This window comes from Staurois parvus, unplaced genomic scaffold (genome assembly GCF_062004578.1).
Source record: "Staurois parvus isolate SC_StPar_1 unplaced genomic scaffold, SC_StPar_1.0 ptg001670l, whole genome shotgun sequence".
NCBI classification, from domain to species: Eukaryota; Metazoa; Chordata; class Amphibia; order Anura; family Ranidae; genus Staurois; species Staurois parvus.
This window is the reverse complement of record NW_028319466.1, coordinates 198,114-212,876: the sequence shown is the minus strand read 5'-3', so window position 1 is coordinate 212,876 and position 14,763 is coordinate 198,114. Positions and strand designations below refer to the sequence as shown.

The 14,763-nt window shown below is 43.6% G+C and overlaps 1 protein-coding gene across 3 annotated transcripts in view; it reads right to left on the bottom strand.

Annotated features, from left to right (window-relative positions):
• Positions 1-14,763, bottom strand: part of FGD5 (FYVE, RhoGEF and PH domain containing 5) — a 242,226-nt gene that overhangs the window by 127,044 nt on the left and 100,419 nt on the right. The window lies entirely within an intron of this gene.

The following is a 14,763-nucleotide window of genomic DNA, read 5'->3' as shown; positions in this document are numbered from 1 at the left end:
GGGCGAGGGAGAGAGAGAGGGGGCGAGAGGGGGCGAGAGAGGGCGAGGGAGAGAGAGAGAGAGAGGGGAGGAAATAGAGATAGAGAAAGGAAAGGAGAGGGGAAGAAGGAAAGGAAGCAGGAAAGGAAAATAAATAGAGAGAGAAAGAAGGCGAGAGAGAGAAGAGGAAATAGAGATAGAGAAAGGAAAGAAAGAAAGAAGGAAAGGAGAGGGGAAGAAGGAAAGGAAAATAAAAGGAAAAGAAATTGAGAGAGAGAGAGAAGGTGAGCAAGAGAAGAGGAAATAGAGACAGAGAGAAAGGAAAGAAAGAAGGAAAGAAAGAAGGAAAGAAAGGAGGGGAAGAAGGAAAGAAAGAAGGAAAGAAGGAAAGAAAGAAGGAAAGAAGGAAAGAAGGAAAGAAAGAAAGAAAGAAAGAAAGAAAGAAAGAAAGAAGGAAAGAAGGAAAGAAGGAAAGAAAGAAGGAAAGAAAGGAGGGGAAGAAGGAAAGAAAGAAAGAAAGAAGGAAGGAAAGAAGGAAAGAAAGGAGGGGAAGAAGGAAAGAAAGAAGGAAAGAAAGGAGGGGAAGAAGGAAAGAAAGAAGGAAAGAAGGAAAGAAGGAAAGAAGGAAAGAAAGAAGGAAAGAAGGAAAGAAAGAAAGAAAGAAAGAAAGAAAGAAAGAAAGAAAGAAAGAAAGAAAGAAAGAAAGAAAGAAGGAAAGAAGGAAAGAAAGGAGGGGAAGAAGGAAAGAAAGAAGGAAAGAAAGGAGGGGAAGAAGGAAAGAAAGAAGGAAAGAAAGGAGGGGAAGAAGGAAAGAAAGAAGGAAAGAAAGAAAGAAAGAAAAGAAAGAAGAAAGAAAGAAAAAGAAAGAAAGAAAAAGAAAGAAAGAAAAAGAAAGAAAATTGAGAGAGGGAGAGCAAAAGAGAGAGAAAGAAGAAAAGTGAGAGTTTGAAAAAAGAGAGATAGAGACAAAGAGAGAGAAAGAGGGAGGAGGAAACAGAGAGAGAAAGGGAAGGAAAGGAAAGTGAAGGAAAGGAAAAGGAAAGGGAAAGGGAAAGGAAAGACAGAGGGAAAGAAAGGAGGGGAAGAAGGGAAGGAAGGGGGAAAGGGAAAAGGAAAGGAAATGTAGGATGGAAGGAATGAAAGAAAGGAAAGGATGGAAAGAATGAAAAGGAAGGATGGAAGGAAAGGAATGAAAGGAAGAAATGAAAGAAATGAGGAATAGGAATGATGAAAGGAGGGAAGGAATGAAAGGAAGGAAAGGAAAGAAAGAAAGGAGGGAAGGAATGAAAGGAAGGAAAGGAAAGAAAGAAAGGAGGGAAGGAATGAAAGGACACCATGAGGAGAGGTGCTACACATTCCTATAATGTTTGTTTGCCGTTGTGAATAAGAACACATCTCATGCCACTGAGCGATTAGAAGCTCTTTATGCTGAAGAACGGTTTCCATGTTTTTTCAACAAGAGGAATAAAAGACGAATGTTCCTAATCCCACTCGAATCATAATAGTGGGATGAAAGGTAAATAAAAAGCGAAGTACAAGGGGTTATCTCTGTTTTCATAACACGGTTCCACTCGTTGGGCGTCTCGGTTTCGCTGCTGACACTCATAGTTCAATGAAGGTTAGAAGAGCATCTATAGCACGTAATTTGCTGAAGAAATCCATAAGCCATCAAGGAGCAGAAGATGAAACAGCTGACAGGCCTCTCCAGGGAGCAGCTGGGTGCCGAGCACTTAAAGACGTTTTATCTGCATGAAAAAGCCTAACTTACAGCCTGCTGATCCCCACAATGATCCAGACACATTGTAAGACGTCAAGCAGCAGGTATTGAGAGCTGTCTAAGAGCTCCTACTCTCCCTGTGAAAGACAAGACACCGCGGGGGAGGGGAGGGGGGGCAGGTATGAAATTGGGAAAGTCATGTTAAAATTGAGACATTAGAAGCTCTAGACTGTGGAACCCCTTCTAACATTTATGCCGGGAGATGACTGAAAAGAGTCAAAAAGGAGTCAAAAATGTTAAAGCTGAAGTTTAATCTGCTTATATTTTGCCTTCCCTGCCCCCCCCTCCCATCAATGTGGTAATAAATGGGTTAAATAAAACCTTTGCGTTTAAATTACATACATTATTTTAGACGCAGTGATGTCATCACTAGGTCTCTGTGCTTCTCTATGCAATTTGGGCAGATAATGGCTGGTGGGAGGGGCCAGCAGGGTGCTGTGCAAAGCTTCCTGAAAACACCACAGCACCCTGCCTCAGTATTCCTCCCAAGAGCCTTCAGTCCTGACCAGGGGCGGACTGACCATTCAAGCTCTCGTCCCGGGGTCAGTAGGGGCCCCAAAAAAAGGCCCCTGATACCTTTTATAGGCTTTTTTTGGTGTGTTTTGAGTGTGGGCAAGGACCCAGGGGCCCCATGAGTTGTCAGTCCGCCCCTGGTCCTGACGCAGGCAGTGGGCTGGCTTTTGAGAGGAGTTACGTGAATATCAAAATGCCTTGATGGGTTCACATCAGTCTTTTACTCTGGGCAGTAGTAAAATAGCGCATTATGGCCACTAGATGGAGCTGCGGAGCATAGGAAGTACATGTGTCATTGTAACAAGAGATACAATTGGGGGGGGGGGATTTAAAAAAACTGGAGAGTGCAAAAACTGGTGCAGCTGTGCCTAGAGACCAATCAGCTTTCAGGTTTTATTGCCAAAGCTTAAGGTCGGCCATACATGGGTCAATTTTCAAACGATTTTCCGTTGAAAAATCGGACCTAAGAATAATCGGCTGGTTAGTGTGGCAATGGCACTGGCCGATTTTTGTAGTTCTTCCCCATTTCGTTTATAGGGCATGCTGGAAAATTCGTAAAAAACCATCAATTTTCGAAATCATTGGTGGCACCAATTCGACCCATGTATGGCCGGCTTCATTGAACAAGCTGAAATTAGAGACTGATTGGCTACCATGCGCAGCTGCACCAGATTCTGCGTGTTCCAGTTTTAGTAAATCCTCCTCATTCTGGAGAAACGAGAGGGAATTAGGATAAGCCAGGGGTGGGCAACGGTGTCCCTCCAGCTGTTGGTGAACTACAAGTCCCATCATGCCTCTGCCTTTGGGAGTCACGCTTGTAACTGTCAGTTTTGCAATGCCTCATGGGACTTGTAGTTCTACAACAGCTGGAGGGCCACAGTTGCCCACCCCTGGCATAACCTATAACAAATGGTTACATCCATTTGCCAATTCCCTCTAGTCTTCTCTACAACTGCTACATTGTATATATTGTTACAAAGCCATATGCACTTCCTCTGATCTTCAGCTCCAACTAGTGACCAAAATGCAGTATTTCACTACTGCCAAGAATAAAGGGGCCTTCGTTCAGCAGAGAAAATAGCCTAAGGACATTTGTTTTTGTCCGATTTCCATGGAACAAATACACATGCAGATTCGCTGGACAGATTTTTTATTTTATTTATAAAAAGATCCCTAAATGACATATGGCCAAGTTCTGGGACTTAGGACATAAAACTAAAACAAAAACAAAAACGAAAAAATATATTTTTTTGTGACCTGGGGGGTGGGTAATTTGCTTGCCATGTATCGCCACGTACATTTTACTTTTTCTTCCAAAAAAATACCAAAAAAGTGCAAGTTTTGGGACTTGGGACATAAAACTAAAGAAAAAAAAAACTAAACAAACAAAAAACACATCTGTACTTTGTATATTTTATGTGACCTGGGGGGTAATTTGCTTGCCATTCCAACCTCATGTCCAATCACTATCAAAGTCATGCAGGCTCCACCTCTGCAACATCTCCAAGATACGTACGTCCCTAACCCCAGACACCACTAAACAACTTGTACACTCCCTCATCACCTCACTCCTGGACTACTGCAACTCCCTCCTCACCGGCCTACCCCAGTGCAGGCTATCCCCGCTCCAGACTATCCTGAACTGAGCAGCCAGATTCATCCACCTCACCAACCGCTCCACTTCGGCCACCCCCCTCTGCCAATCCCTTCACTGGCTCCCGATTGCCCAACACATCAAATTCAAATGACTAACTCTGACATACAAAGCCATTCATAACGCCGCCCCAAACTACCTCACTGACCTGATACCCAAATACCACCCTAAATGTGCCCTTCGCTCCTCACAAGACCTCCTACTCTCTAGCTCCCTGGTCTCCACCTCCCACGCCCGACTGCAGGACTTCTCCAGGACTTCCCCCATCCTCTGGAACTCCCTACCCCAATCCATAAGACTGTCACCTTAACTCCTCACCTTTAGACGCACCCTGAAAGCCCATCTCTTCAGGGAAGCCTACCTAACCCTCATCTAACAGCCGATCTCCTCCACTCTTCCTACCACTCCATCCCCCACAGCCACTTCCTCCTGTACCACTATCCCCTCCCTCCTAGATTGTAAGCTCCAAGGATCAGGGCCCTCGCACCCCTCGTGTATTGTATTGCTACTGTCTTGTCTCATGTTCTGTCTCCCACTATAATGTACAGCGCTGAGCATACCTTTCTGGCGCTATATAAATGCTGTATAATAATAATAATAATAATAATAATAATAATAATAAATCGCTGCGTACATTTTACTTTTTCTTCCAAAAAAATTACCAAAAAGTGCAAGTTCTGGGACTTAGGACATAAAACTAGAAAAAAAAAACAAAAACAAAAAAAAACTGCATCTGTACTTTGTATATTTTTTGTGACCTGGGGGGTAATTTTCTTGCCATGTATCACCGCGTACATTTTACTTTTTCTTCCAAAAAAATTACCAAAAAGTGAAAGTTCTGGGACTTAGGACATAAAACTAGAAAAAAAAACCCAAAACAAAACAAAAAGCATCTGTACTTTGTATATTTTTTGTGACCTGGGGGGTAACTTGCTTGCCATGTATCTCCGCATACATTTTACTTTTTCTTTCGAAAAAATTATCAAAAAGTGCAAGTTCTGGGACTTAGGACATAAAACTAAAACACAAAAACAAAAAAAAACGCATCTGTACTTTGTATATTTTTTGTGACCTGGGGGGTAACTTGCCTGCCATGTATCTCCGCGTACATTTTACTTTTTCTTCCAAAAAAATTACCAAAAAGTGAAAGATCTGGGACTTAGGACATAAAACTAGAAAAAAAACCCCAAAAACAAAAAAAAAAACGCATCTGAACTTTGTATATTTTTTGTGACCTGGGGGGTAACTTGCTTGCCATGTATCTCCGCGTACATTTTACTTTTTCTTCCGAAAAAATTACCAAAAAGTGCAAGTTCTGGGACTTAGGACATAAAACTAAAAGAAACCCCAAAAACAAAAAAAACCCCACATCTGTACTTTGTATATTTTTTGTGACCTGGGGGGTAATTTGCTTGCCATGTATCCCCGCGTACATTTTACTTTTTCTTCCAAAAAAATTACCAAAAAGTGAAAGTTCTGGGACTTAGGACATAAAACTAGAAAAAAAAACCCAAAACAAAACAAAAAGCATCTGTACTTTGTATATTTTTTGTGACCTGGGGGGTAACTTGCTTGCCATGTATCTCCGCGTACATTTTACTTTTTCTTCCGAAAAAATTATCAAAAAGTGCAAGTTCTGGGACTTAGGACATAAAACTAAAAAACAAAAACAAAAAAAAACGCATCTGTACTTTGTATATTTTTTGTGACCTGGGGGGTAATTTGCTTGCCATGTATCGCCGCATACATTTTACTTTTTCTTCCAAAAAAATTACCAAAAAGTGCAAGTTCTGGGACTTAGGACATAAAACTAGAAAAAAAAACCCAAAAACAAAAAAAAAAAACGCATCTGAACTTTGTATATTTTTTGTGACCTGGGGGGTAACTTGCTTGCCATGTATCACAGCGTACATTTTACTTTTTCTTCCGAAAAAATTACCAAAAAGTGCAAGTTCTGGGACTTAGGACATAAAACTAAAAGAAACCCCAAAAACAAAAAAAACCCCACATCTGTACTTTGTATATTTTTTGTGACCTGGGGGGTAATTTTCTTGCCATGTATCTCCGCGTACATTTTACTTTTTCTTCCAAAAAAATTACCAAAAAGTGAAAGTTCTGGGACTTAGGACATAAAACTAGAAAAAAAACCCCAAAACAAAACAAAAAGCATCTGTACTTTGTATATTTTTTGTGACCTGGGGGGTAACTTGCTTGCCATGTATCTCCGCGTACATTTTACTTTTTCTTCCGAAAAAATTATCAAAAAGTGCAAGTTCTGGGACTTAGGACATAAAACTAAAACACAAAAACAAAAAAAAACGCATCTGTACTTTGTATATTTTTTGTGACCTGGGGGGTAATTTGCTTGCCATGTATCGCCGCGTACATTTTACTTTTTCTTCCGAAAAAATTACCAAAAAGTGAAAGATCTGGGACTTAGGACATAAAACTAGAAAAAAAACCCCAAAAACAAAAAAAAAAAACGCATCTGAACTTTGTATATTTTTTGTGACCTGGGGGGTAACTTGCTTGCCATGTATCTCCGTGTACATTTTACTTTTTCTTCCGAAAAAATTACCAAAAAGTGCAAGTTCTGGGACTTAGGACATAAAACTAGAAAAAAAACCCCAAAAACAAAAACAAAAAAAAGCATCTGTACTTTGTATATTTTTTGTGACCTGGGGGGTAACTTGCTTGCCATGTATCTCCGCGTACATTTTACTTTTCCTTCCAAAAAAATGACCAAAAACTGCGAGTCTACTGTACAACGCAGGAACGGCGCAGGTTTTCGGCCTGCGTGCGTTGTATAAACGACCCCCATTGTCTTGGCCTTGTGGCGGCGGTGCAGCAGGAAGATCACGTGAGCGCTCAGGATGTCGCACTGTTTCCTGGAGTACATTGTTCCTGCGGCTCATGTGGAATGTGAGGTGGGGACTGTGAATATTAAACTGACACAATTCATCTGTCTCTATTCCTGACCGAGCCCCCGCTGCTCGTTGGAATATGTTAGGCGCAGTGCAGGTGTGACCTCCGACCCCCCCCCCACCCACCAGACACAAAAAAAAGGCTGATAAGGCAATGTGTCTCTCTGCTTTATTAAAATGGATAGATAGACAATAAAGAGTCCTGGTTTGCTCTCTGTTATGAAATCCCAAACGGCCCGGCGGTGCAGATGTGGAGCGAGATACGAAACTGAGAACGCGGCCTTACGGTGACAATAAACAACATCCTTAGTCTGCTAACATAATCCAAACACATCCACTACTTAGTAGCCCTGTAATCTTTTTTTCATGAAATTATTGTTCCTGCGCTTTTCTACCTCCTTGTCGAGTCATATGTGAGCTCCAAACCTCTCTTTTCCCCCTCACTTCCTGCTGTTTGGAATGAGCGGTGCACAATGGTTGCAGTCATGTACACTGCTCTATAAACACTACAAATCCCATAGTCCATAGCCCATCACAAGAGCAAACAAAAGATGGTGGCTAGTTTCCTACATACAGTGGGACCATGGACATTGAACGTAGCCCCATCTTCTACCAGGAAGTCAGATCACAGCAAAAAAAAAGAAATTTGGAGATTTGGTGAAGACTGAGAACAAAAGAAAGGACTTTGTGAGTTATGAATACAATGCAGGTAAGGAACCTCAACACAAAGAAGACAGTAAAACGATAAATGCAGAAGGGGTTAAACCACCTAACAATAATCTGGGTAATCTAATCTAGGCATCCTAAAGATAAGATATCCAAAAGCAATGTGAAGGACCTACTGGGGTTAGAAAGTCCCAATAGGATTCTAAAGACTAGAGGCAGAGAAAGAAAGAAAGAAAGAAAGAAAGAAAGAAAGAAAGAAAGAAAGAAAGAAAAAGAAAGAAAGAGAGAGTGGGGGAGAGAGAGAGGGGAGAGAGAGAGGGGAGAGAGAGAAAGAAAGAGAGGGGAAAGAGAGAGAAAGAGGAAGAGAGAAAGAGGAAGAGAGAGAGAGGGGGGAGATGGAGAGGGGGTAGAGAGGGGGGGGAAGAGATATGGAGAAGGGGAAAGAAAGAAAGAGAAAGAAAGAAAGAAAGAAAGAAAGAGAAAGAAAGAAAGAAAGAAAGAAAGAGAAAAAGAGAGAGGGGGGAGAGAGAAAAAGAGAAAAAGAGAAAGAAAAAGATAAAAAGAAAGAGAAAAAGAGAGAAAGAAACAAAGAGAGAGGGGGGGGGGCAGTGAGAGTGGAAAAGAGAGAAAGAGGAAAAAAGAAAGTTGAAATGGGAGAGAGAGAGAGGAAAAGAGATAGAGTGATGAAAAGAGATAGAGTGAGGAAAAGAGATATGGAGAAAGGGAAAGAAAAAGAAAGAAAGAAAGAAAGAAAGAAAGAAAGAAAGAAAGAAAGAAAGAAAAGAGAGAAAGAAAGAAAGAGAGAGAGAGAGGGGGGGGGGGCAGAGAGAGTGGAAAAGAGAGAGAAAGAGGAAAAAAGAAAGTTGAAATGGGAGAGAGAGAGAGCAGAAAAGAGATAGAGTGAGGAAAAAAGATATGGAGAAAGGGAAAGAAAGAAAGAAAGAAGAAAGAAAGAAAGAAAGAAAAGAAAGAAAGAAAGAAAAAGAAAGAAAAAGAAAGAAAGAAAGAAAGAAAAAGAAAGAGAGAAAAAGAGAGAAAGAAAGAAAGAGGGAGAGAGAGAGAGAGAGAGAGAGAGAGAGAGAGAGAGAGAGAGAGAGAGAGAGAGAGGGGGGGGGGGGGCAGAGAGAGTGGATAAGAGAGAGAAAGAGGAAAAAAGAAAGTTGAAATGGGAGAGAGAGAGCAGAAAATTGATAGAGTGAGGAAAAGAGATAGAGTGAGGAAAAGAGATATGGAGAAAGGGAAAGAAAGAAAGAAAGAAAGAAAGAAAGAAAGAAAGAAAGAAAGAAAGAAAGAAAGAAAGAAAGAAAGAAAAAGAAAGATGAAAAAAAGAAAGAACGAAAGAAAGAAAAAGAAAGAAAGAAAAAAAAAGATAAAGAAAGAAAAAGAAAGAAAGAAAGAAACATTTTTTTTTTTCTAATAAAGATTATTTTGTTAATCCTTCTTTGCCTCTCAGTGATGCTCCATTGTGAGCCGCACAACACTGCTCTGGAGTCAGGATCGGTGGCCAGATAGTAACAATGGTGGCTCATGCCTAAGCAATGTGTGCCAGCACAGCTGTCACCCCAAAGCACCAAAACACCAGATGACCGCTCACCTCTGCCCCCTGTAGGAGACAATTTCATGAAGTAAAGTCTAAATTAAAGCTTTGGTATGGTAATTTTTGCATAGTTCCATAGGTCCAGCTTGCAGCAATGTAACTGTAGGATCCCTCTAGAAACTGGAAATCACTACTCCTGTGATCTTCACTTTCTTCCAGGTCCCGTGCTGAGCGGCTGCCTTGCTGCATTGTGAACACAGAAGGTTGCTCACTCAGCATAGGAGCCATTCAGGGAACACTTTACATTTTCTCAATGAATGCAAACCGCTTTCTGAATGGACAAGGTTGAAAGGCATTGTAGTGACATCACAATCTCCGCCTCATCCAATCAGAAAGAACTGCATGATTTGAGATCCGAATGATGAGCACGCAGGGTATGGGACATGGAAGCTATTGGATTGATATCTTCAGAGATCTGAAGTAGCGGTGAACAGTACAAAGAGCTCCAGCTTCCAATGGCATCGGCCATGCATGGCTCATCCATACATCCATTGGTCCAGGCTGGATGGATGTAACTATGAAATATATCCATTCCTTAAATTCTTCTCAGACTTCTCAGCATCTTTTAGTTTTTTTATTTCATCTCCTTTGCATTTTTTTTTTTGGCATTGGCGTGATGACCTTATGGCCAACAGCACGCTGCTCTCGAATCCTTCATTCCAAGAAACGGTTAACTCAGCAGGCAATGAAGCCGAGGCAGGACAGGAATAAAAGCGGTTGGGGAAATAACGAGGACGGTTAGCGGATCATTACAGGATTGTTCGCAGAATTTATAGGATTCGTTAGCGGGCCGACTATAACAAATGCATAAAAGCGACTGTTTGTCCTCGTCAATTAAAACTGGCCGCGCTATTTATAGGAATCCAATAATTGCCGGCACCGTCATGCTCTAAATTTCTCCTCTACTATTCTGAATGAACACAACTTGGCTCAGATAGAGACATCAGACCGGCACTGAATGTTGGCCAATCCCCCCCCCCCAGCCCCATCCCCCACCTCTGAGCAGGTGGTCCAGAACAACGCAGCACTATATCCTCGCTATACGTCTGCACAGGGACCGTCTCGGATACGACTTGCAGGCTCCGCTGAGTTCTACAGCTTGGTTATGACTCTTCAGAGTTTTATAAAGATTGCTCGTCAATCTCCCTGTCCCGGCGCGGTGATTGGATCAAACTGGCTTGTGTCCCCCAGAGCCAGATAAAAGCCTCTTTTGGTCAATTTGACCTTCCCTGAACTTATTTTACGCTGCTGAGGAAAGTCATAAAGAGAAATTTGTGAAGGCCGCGCTGTCACTTTCATGCTACAACAAGCACAGGCTGTCAATGAAGATCCCAGACTGTGTTACAATGTATCCAAACCCAATAAGAAACATTTCATATATTGCCATATACCAGTCCTTTGATGCGATGACTGCTTTATTTTCTTTATATTTACCTGGTGATCCTGCCAGTAACACACTTATTGTCCTAGAGCAGTGGTCCCCAAACTGTGGCCCAAGGGCCGGATGCTGCCCTTTTCTTGCCTTTATGTTGCCCTTGGGCATTATTCCTCTCATTGATACAAAGCATTATTTTCTCCTACTGACACCAATGATGAGGCATCATTCTTTCCACCAACACCAAGAGCGGGGCATAATTCCTTTCAGTGACATCAACAGTGGGGCCATATTCCTTTCACTGGTACCAATGATGGGCCATTCTTCCTTTCACGTCTGAACATTATTCATCCCACTGACATGAAAGGTGGACACTATTACACCCATTAATACCAACAATGGGGCACTATTCCTCCCACTGACACCAATGATGGGGCACTATTCCTCCCACTGATACCAATGATGGGGCACTATTCCTCCCACTGATACCAATGATGGGGCACTATTCCTCCCACTGATACCAATGATGGGGCACTATTCCTCCCACTGACACCAATGATGGGGCACTATTCCTCCCACTGACACCAATGATGGGGCACTATTCCTCCCACTGACACCAATGATGGGGCACTATTCCTCCCACTGATACCAATGATGGGGCACTATTCCTCCCACTGATACCAATGATGGGGCACTATTCCTCCCACTGATACCAATGATGGGGCACTATTCCTCCCACTGACACCAATGATGGGGCACTATTCCTCCCACTGACACCAATGATGGGGCACTATTCCTCCCACTGACAACAATGGTGGGGCACTATTCCTCCCACTGACACCAATGATGGGGCACTATTCCTCCCACTGACACCATTGATGGGGCACTATTCCTCCCACTGACACCAATGATGGGGCACTATTCCTCCCACTGATACCAATGATGGGGCACTATTCCTCCCACTGACACCAATGATGGGGCACTATTCCTCCCACTGACACCAATGATGGGGCACTATTCCTCCCACTGATACCAATGATGGGGCACTATTCCTCCCACTGACACCAATGATGGGGCACTATTCCTCCCATTAATACCAATGATGGGGCACTATTCCTCCCACTGACACTAATGATGGGGCACTATTCCTCCCATTGACACCAATGATGGGGCACTATTCCTCCCACTGACACCAATGATGGGGCACTATTCCTCCCACTGACACCAATGATGGGGCACTATTCCTCCTACTGACACCAAGGATATGGCACTATTCATTCCACTGGCACCAACATTGGGGCATTATTCATTCCACTGATACCAACAATGGGGCCCTATTCCTTCCACTGATACCAATGATGGGGCACTATTCCTGCCACTGACACCAAGGATAAGGCACTATTCCTTCCACTGACCCCAACATTGAGGCATTATTCCTTCCACTGACACCAATGATGGGGCACTATTCCTGCCACTGACACAAATGATGGGGCACTATTCCTCCTACTGACACCAAGGATGGGGCACTATTCCTCCTACTGACACCAATGATGGGGCACTATTCCTCCTACTGACACCAAGGATGGGGCACTATTCCTTCCACTGACACCAACAGTGGGGCACTATTCCTTCCACTGATACCAACAATGGGGCACTATTCCTGCCACTGACAAAAATCATGAATGAATAGTGATTAACCAGATTTTTTGGAAAGCGGAGTTAAATTTAACTTGCCCCACCCAGACCTGATTACTACTAGACCTGTTGAATCAAGAAATCACTTAAATAGAAGCTGTCTGACAAAGTGAAGCACGCTAAAGGATCTCAAAAAGCAACACATCATGTCCCGATCTAAAGAAATTCAAGAACAAATGAGAAATAAAGTATTTGATATGTATCAGTCTGGAAAGGGTTGCAAAGGCATTTCTAAGGCTTTGGGACTCCAGCAAACCACGGTGAAAGCCATTATCCACAAACGAAGAAAACTTGGTACAGTGGTGAACCTTCCCAGGAGTGGCCGACCAAACAAAATGGCTCCAAGAGCACAACGGTGACTCATCCAGGAGGTCAAACAAGAACCCAGAACAATATCTAAAGATGTGCAGGCCTCACTTGCCTCAGTTAAGGCCAATGTTCAGGATTCAACAATAAGAAAGACTGTGCAAAAATGGCAAGATGGGCAAAAATGGAAGATTTCCAAGGCGAAAGCCACTGCTGACCACAAAGAACACAAAGGCTCGTCTCACATTTGCCAAAAAACATCTTGATTATCCCCCAACAGGGGTGGACTGACCATTTGGAAACCGAGGGCCCAGGGTCAGTAGGGGGCTCCATGAGATGCCCCTGGTACCTTTTTCATAGGCTTTTTTGAGTTTGGGCAAGGACACAGGGGCCCCATGATCCCCTATTGCCCGGGGGCCCCATGAGTTGTCAGTCCGCCACTGATCCCCAAGACGTTTGGTCAAATATTCTGTGGAATGATGAGACAAAAGTTTAACTTTTTGGAATGTGTGCGTCTCGTTACATCTGGTATAAACCTAAAAAGAACATCATACAACAGTCACACATGGTGGTGGTAGTGTGATGGTCTGGGGTTGCTTTGCAGCTTCATCCATAAACCTGGATGACCTGCCATAGTTGATGGAACCACGAATTCTGAGCTCTACCAGAAAATCCTGACGGAGAAGGTCCGCCCATCAGTTCTTGATAGTAATCATCAAAGTAATAGTAATCTGCTAGGACACTCTATACGTGCACAGCTCGGAACAATGCCCCAAAAATGCAGAGCAAGTCATATGAGACTGAGGAAGTCCATGTTTCCTGGCCAAAGATCATGAAAACTTCTGCACAAGAGAGAGGAGCTTTACTCACAGGGGCCCAAAGCATACAAAGTCCATAGGTATGGCCCCAACAAAGACGTCCAGTGTCCAGCCCAGGACACCTCTGGGCACACCTCTCCAGGGATTGGACAGGCCCTAGTAAGTATTCAGGTTGGGTATTGGAATCCTCCCACACAAACCTCCAGAAGCTTCTCCAAGAGTCAGAACCTATGTAGGAGGGCGCTACAAAGTGTAGTGACAAAAATAAGGAAAAATAGATAAAAAGTGGAAATGGGTATACAACGGATGGACGTTGTAAGCTTTTAACATAAATTGCCCCGGTCTCAGGAAAAAGGCCTAGTCCATGAGGCAAGGTGCAGGAAAAAAAAAAAAGACAGTGGTGCTGTGGCCTAGTGCCCTTCCTCATATTGGGGTCCCAAACCCATAGAGATACTAGGAGCATCCCTGGGGCACCACTCCGCGCGGGTGCTTAAAACCGTAGGCTCTCTGCCTCACCAACCCCTGGCCAGACAAGGTAGCACCACTCATATCAGGTCCCTTCACATTGGGAAGTACTACCAACCCCACATCTTACCCCATGGGCACTTAATTCAGATTCCTTCCCATGAGGAAGGCCCTCAGGACTCCCATCATACCACCAGATACTATACATCCAGCCAATCCATCCAAAAGGCCGGAATGACAATGGAGCGCCCCTACTGGATGAGAACAGATACTACACTTGATTCTAGCCAAAAGGCTGTGAAGCAAAGTACAGTAGCAGCGTTGTCACATTAGATCCGGACAGTATTTTTTTTTTTTTTCAAATAAAAAGGTGCAGGTATTCATACCCCCCACCAACTCCATTTCCCCCAGACTGTTACAGGGTGATAAGTGCTCTGTTCTTCTCTGCCAATGTGCCCCTGTGTTGTCACCCTGTCACCCCTCCTCTGCCATCTCCATCCTTCCTCCTTCCCTGGGGACAGAAGGAAAGGGGCACATGCAGTGTACCATGCCACACAGCAGGGGGAGCTCTGTGCTGTACGAGAGGGTTCTCTACCTAGTGATCCTGCCATGAAGGCCCTTGTTCAGGCTCTACCTGTTATAGGGTGACAACGCTCTGTCTCTCTCTCCCAATGTGCTCCTGTGTTGTCACACTGTCACACACCCCCTGGCAACTCCAACCCTCCTCCTTCCCTGGAGAGAGAAGGAAAGGGGTACATGCAGTGTACCATGCCACACAGCAGGGGGAGCTCTGTGCTGTACGAGAGGGTTCTCTACCTAGTGATCCTGCCATGAAGGCCCTTGTTCAGGCTCTACCTGTTATAGGGTGACAACGCTCTGTCCATCTCTCCCAATTTGCCCCTGTGTTGTTACCCTGTTACAAATCCCCTGCCAACTTCATCCCTGGAGAGAGAAGGAAAGGGGCACGTGCACTGTGCCACACCACACAACAGGG